Source organism: Cnephaeus nilssonii, assembly GCF_951640355.1.
Source record: "Cnephaeus nilssonii genome assembly, chromosome: 17".
NCBI classification, from domain to species: Eukaryota; Metazoa; Chordata; class Mammalia; order Chiroptera; family Vespertilionidae; genus Cnephaeus; species Cnephaeus nilssonii.
In genome coordinates this window covers 46,089,137-46,095,136 of record NC_137088.1, presented here as the reverse complement: position 1 = coordinate 46,095,136, position 6,000 = coordinate 46,089,137, and the positions used below count along the sequence as shown (strand labels likewise).

The 6,000-nt window shown below is 57.9% G+C and overlaps 1 protein-coding gene across 1 annotated transcript in view; it reads left to right on the top strand.

Moving 5' to 3' along the window:
- The first annotated feature begins 633 nt into the window (after positions 1-633).
- Positions 634-6,000, top strand: part of FAM3D (FAM3 metabolism regulating signaling molecule D) — a 28,386-nt gene continuing 23,019 nt past the window's right edge. The window contains exon 1 of the mRNA XM_079794611.1: positions 634-912. The gene's annotated coding sequence lies outside the window, so the exon portion shown is untranslated. The remainder of the gene's footprint in view (positions 913-6,000) is intronic.

Here is a 6,000-nt window from a genome sequence, read left to right as displayed (position 1 = left end):
TAGGGAGAGAGGCATTAAACCTGCATTCACTGCTGCACTGACATTCTAGGCCTACGGGCCTCTCTGTTCTTCCTCCCTCCAGTAACCTCTAACTCCACGTGCTCCGGTGCCCCAAACACCAGACCACTTCTCTCTCTCTGTTCCTCACTCCCGATCAGGAGGGCCCCTTTTCATCACCCAGGCTCACTCTCTCTCTCCACCGTCCCTCCCACCCTCCTGTGCTGCCCCACCCCACACACCTGGCTGAATGGGTCCCGCCCCAGGCTCACCTCCCCCTCCCCCCAGCAGCCCCGCCCTGCCCCAGGGCCTCAGCCAGGGGACAGCAGCTTCACCCCACTTCATCCCCAGGCCTGGGAGGTGGTCTGCATGGGATCCGTTTTGGGGGCGGGCCGGTGTTTTGTTGTGTTTTGTGTTTTCAGGCAGACATTGTGGTATATCATTCCCAAGTTGCTCAAATTCCCAGCCGAACCTCCTCTGCCAAGGCCAGGACTCTGTGGGGAGCAGCCACTCAGCCTGGGCCCGAGCCAGGGCTCACTCCAAGGGGCTCCCCGGCCAGGCAAGACTAGAGACTCATTTCCTGCCAGGGAGCCCTTAGGTTAACTTCCTCCTTCCGGGTGAGGCTGCTTAAGAGGGCAGGGAGAGTTTATGGCAGGCCTCTCGGAAGGAGGGCAGCGCCTGGGCAGGGCCAGGAGGAGCTGGCCACGGAAGGTGATCCATGAGCCGCTTCATCCTCCCTCCGGGCCTGCTGCACCCACAGGGCCCGCCTGGGAGGCCCCAGCCCCTCCGAGACCCGGAAGCCAGACGCTCCGACAGGGTGGTGGTCGCTGGCTCAGGGACCCACGACCCCAGCTGGACCGACCCTCTTGCCTTCTTTCTCCACCGAAGCGGGGAAGCGGGAGCTTGAGCCGTCAGGTATGTTCCTATCAGAATGCAGAGGGCAAGGCCTCGGGGTCACATTATTGAGAGGAAGGAAAATGAAGGGGGGCGGGCAGCAGATAAGGAGAGGAAGCCGAAAGCAGAGGAGGGAAACCACAGCGTGAAAGAGATTTCTGAGGTCAGACTGAGGAAGGTGGTTTTATCTGAGGGGCCAGTGCTGATCGGTTAGTGGAGGACAGCGATGAGGATGTGAGGCGTTGAGCCTGGGTTCAGACTCGGAGCAAAGTGTGCCGTGATTTATTAGCTACATCTGCCTAGCTAAGGGCCCAAGAATGAGGTGGGGCTTGCAAGCCAGGGATCTGATAACCCACATGGCAGGCTTTTTTCCTTAACCACAGAGAGCTTTGGGTATTTCTTCATTCATTCACTCATCTGGTCATTAAAAAAAACACACTTGACCTTCAACTATGAGCCACACAAATATTTGAAGAAGGAATGTTGTTCTTTGGCCCCAACTCTCATTTTTCTCAAAAAATAATGGTCTGAAAAGTTACAACAAAGGTTCGTGGTCTGGAGAGGTTTTCTAGCCATGTAACGTCAGACTAACCCCTTCCTTTGATTAAGACTCAATTTTCTCAGCTGTAAAATGGGAGTGACCATCTGGATATCCCCTATTAGTCCCTGCAGTTCTCACTGTCTGGCATCTAGGATAATAATCACTAAAACGCATATAACAGCCAGGCTCTGTGCTAAGTGCTCTCTCTATAATAACACACTTAACCTTCATGTCACCTCTCTGAGGAAGGCACCATTACTACTCCCACTTTGCAGGTGGGAAAGCAAGGCACTGGGAGGTTAAACAGCTTCCCTCCCCGGACCGTGCTCCACCGCCGCAGCGCTGCCTCTGGCCCAGCTGATGCCGCCTCCACGGCTGGGAGAGGGCTGGGGCAGGCGCATCTTCCCAGATGACCCCTTCGATGAGCAGTTCAGCCTGCATGTCAGACAAACAAGGATTCAGTGATTTAAAAGACAGGAGAGCAAAGCAGACGTGGTCCTCACCTGGAAGTAAAACAACGGGTACAGGTGGCCATTTCAAACCAGGTTGGAAAGGAGCCATAGAGGAGACAGCCCGGGAATCAGGACAGACTTCCCTGCGATTACATTTGCAGGGGAGTGGTAGCAGGGGTAGGAGAGCAGGATGGGTAGGCACTTGGCGCACAGCAGACTCCAGGAGGAGGGGGAGAGGGAGGGGAGGGAGGAGAGGGAGGGGAGGGAGGAGAGCTCTGCAGAGGAGGCAGGAGCTGGTGGTGGGAGGTGAGGTAGCAGCCGGGTGGCGACTCCCAGGCCGAGCACGGTTATGGGGAGGAGTTGGGCTTTGCCCAGTGTTTGCTCCAGTCTGTCCATCTGCCTGTCCGCTCCAGTGCATCTGCCAGCCCCCATACATGCTGTCCACTGCCCACTCAGGCCAGGCCAGCCAGTATTAGACGGGCTGGTCTCATCTGAGGAGGAGCAGCTGCCGTTGGGGTCTGTCCTATGGCCGTCCTGTACACGCCTCCTTCTGAGCCCAACTCCATGTGCACACACAGGCCCAGCAACTCGGATCCAAGGGAAAGTTAGGAGCCTACAGAGCCAAGGGGTCCTTCCTGGGGTGGCGGACGCTTGAGGCCATGGTTTGCCAACATGTTGGGCTGGGCGCCTCCTCCTCAGATGAGACCAACCCCTGTCTAACATTGGCAGGCCCAGCACAGCTCCTGGTGGGCAGCGGCCAGCCTGGGTGAGGGCTGGAGGCCCCTGTGAGCAAGAGGTGGAACGTCCTCATCAGATAGGCCTGGGCCACCTGGCCCCCTGGAGCCAGAAATGGGGCCAGCCCTACCCACCTGCTGATGGTGTGAGGACGAGCATTAGAAGAAGGGAGAATGGATGCTGGACAGGTGACCAAAGTAACAGGGGGCCACCACCCCTGGCTCCAACCACCCCTACTTCACTTAACCGGTTACTGAGGTAATGAATAGCAATGCCTACTGGCATTCTACTTGTATGAGTCACTTTCTACTGGACACGTCACTTAATCTCTCTAAGTCCAATTTCTTCCTGGGTAAAGGGCAGTTAATAAAATAATCTGCCTCACAAGACTGTTGGGAAGATTAAATGAAAGGACACAGGGCTCAAAATGGACAGGCTAACAACAATAATACTTAGCAGGATCATTATCATGATTACTAGTAAGATTCTGTCTCCTCCCGAGATCTCTGGATCCCAGCTCCCCAGGGAAGATTTCTCTCCCAGTGCCTCCCCCGGACCTGGCCTTAGTTAATCCAAGCAGCCACCACCCAGCTGCCTCTTCGGGAAGGAATAAACCCACCCACGGGGTCTGAAGTGCGCTTCCTCATGCTCCACCTGCTGGAGTGATTCAGACAGGCCACCAGCTGGCCTGCTGGGTCAGGGCGGGACCAGAGGCTCCAGGCAGCCCCTCCCTGGTCCCATCAGTCCTCTCACAGCCAGGCTTTCAGCAACGAGGCCCAAACTGAAGATGCCCAGCAGCCTCAGGTCATTCCATCCCCCCAGCACTAGGGGGAAGGGGCTACATGATGGACCAGACAGCCTCCCCCTTCCTCCCGCTGCTCTGGCAGAGCCTGGAGAAGCCCATTCCCCTCTGGGCACACTTCTCTCATCCTGGAGGGGTTTCTGCCTCCTTGGGAGGGCGGGGGAGAGCGGAGGGCACAGCCCCAAGGGGCAGAGCAAGGGGCCTGCTTGCTTAGTGGTCAGGAGCGCTTCCTCAGTACCGTATTCTTTGGGCGAATTCTCTCATTTAACCTTCACCGCATTAAAGATTGTGGTGACCGTGTACAGATGAGGAAGCTGAGGCTGAGACAGGATTGTGTCCAAAGCCCCCACTCTTAACTGCCCTGTTATACAGACGCAGTTCCCAAGCCAGAGGCGGCCTCTGCAAACCCAAAAGTGCAAATATGGCTCGGGCTGCCCCTCCCTGGGGGCCCCTGGGGGCTGGCACTGAGCAAAGCACCCTCGGGTTATAATCTGGTCAGTGAACTGGGAGGACAGTCCCCCTGGAAACCCACGTGAGGACAGAGCAGGAAGCTGAGCCCTGCAGAGCAGGGGGGCTGGCGGAGCCTCCCCCTGAGTGAGGGGGGCTGAAGATGAGGGACTCTCTAACCAGGGGTGGGGGACATCGCATGAGGGCCATCTAAGGCCCGGGAAATCATTTGGTCTGGCCCGGCCAAGGCACTGGGGTGAGTTCATTAAATGTTTGACCAAGTATAGCAGGCTAATGGTTAAGCTGATAATTCTGTATGGCCCTTGAATGATGTTATAAACACCCTGATGGCCCTTGGCAGAAAAAGGTTCCCCACCATTACTCTAATCCCACCACCGCGGCAGCCCAGCCCACCAAACCCAGGCACTGCCGCCCATCAAAGGGAGCAGCAGGGCTCACGCCCACCTCGGGCTAAGGGGGGGCCACACCTGGAATTGGGGTCCACAAGCTACAGCCCACAACCAATTCCTGCCCACCACCTGTTGTGGTAAACAAAGTTTGATTAGAACACGGCCGTGTGCAGTCATGCCCACATTGTCCGCGCTGCTTTCCTGGGCAATGGCAGAGGTGACTTTCGTGACTGAGACCAGGGGCCCCCGAAGCCCCGAAGCTCTCCTCCCTGGGCCTTCCCAGGACGCTCTGGGGCCTGGCCTGGAGGAGTAGAACGAGTAGCTGAGAATGCGGCCCCCAGGTCCGTCTCTGCCTGGGTTTGTCTCTGAGATCCTTTCTTCCTCTGCCTCCTCCCAGCCGTGAGACCTGACCTCTCTGTGCCTCAGTTTCCCCAGACTCCTCACTGAGCTGCTGTAGGATTAACTTAGTGGAAATAAGGCAGGCCTCACCCCAGTGCCTGGTGTCTCAGTCTGGGGAGTATTTCAGGAATTTTAATAAACGAGGCCTGCAGTCTGCGGCCTCGAGTCTGACACGCTTGCTGTGGACATGGGAGTTCACACGAAGGGCCCTTCGGAGGAGGAGGCAGCTCTGGTTACTTGATTACCGCACACAGGCCTGGGCCCCAAGGCGGGAAACTCAGGGCAAGAGAAAACTGGGTCCAGGCAGGTCACACACATGCCTGGTTCTAGGCCCTGACACGCGTGTAGGTGTGTGTGTGTGTGTGTGTGTGTGTGTGTGTCACACAGGGCTGTCACTGTCGGTCTCTCAGTGTCTCTCCTTCTTCTTTGCTCTGTTCCTGTCTGTCTACCTCGGTCTCAGTCTTTCCTCCCGGGTCCCTCTCCCTCAGACCCTGTCGCTCCCTCTTCGGTCCCCACCCCCCCTCCCAGGCATGCGGGCCTCCCTCGCCATGACTCCCTGCTCACACACCGCCCAACAGAAAGACGCCAGGGGAAACAGAGAGAGCCCCTGCCTTTGGCGACACTTAATCCACAGCATTTCCAGGGATGAGGAGGAAATGGCCCGAGCTGGAATCTCCCGAGGAGGCGCGTGAGATTCTAAGGGCTGAGCAGGTCCCCTGGACGGAGCTCAGCTTCGGAGAAAATGGGGGGCCTGGGGGGAGGAAGCAGCCACTTAGATGGAGGCAGCAGCTCCCAGTTTGTCGGTCTGTGTTTCCTCATGATTCTCCTTTTCAAGCAGAAAGCCACTCTCCTCCCTCTAACGACAGCTGCCGCACGTCCACTCTGGGCCTCGGTGCCCTCTCCGCCCCGTGGGTTCCGGGAGGCCACGGGGGAGCTGAAAGGCCCTTTGTACAGAGGTCTCCGAAACAGCAGGAAGCCCAGGTTCCGGCTCCCACAGGGCCATTAAGAACTGTCACCAGCGACCAGGAGAGAGCTGCGTGGTGGCATTGTGGCTGCACACAAACAACAAACATCCGCTGGGAGCCTGCCATGGGGTGCACCAGCAGCAAGCAGCAGGTGGCGGGGCTGCCAGCAGGGAGGAGCCGGGCGGAGGCCAGCAAACCCCCTCCGGACAGGTGGCCTCCCTGCCCCACGCCCTTTCCCACCAGGTGGAGAGCATCACCCTCCTGGTACAGAATAGGGAGCCAAGGCCCCAGGACACACAGCTAGTAAGCGGCAACTCCGGTCTGCGGGCTCACAAAGCCCACCCTCTTCCCCAAGGTC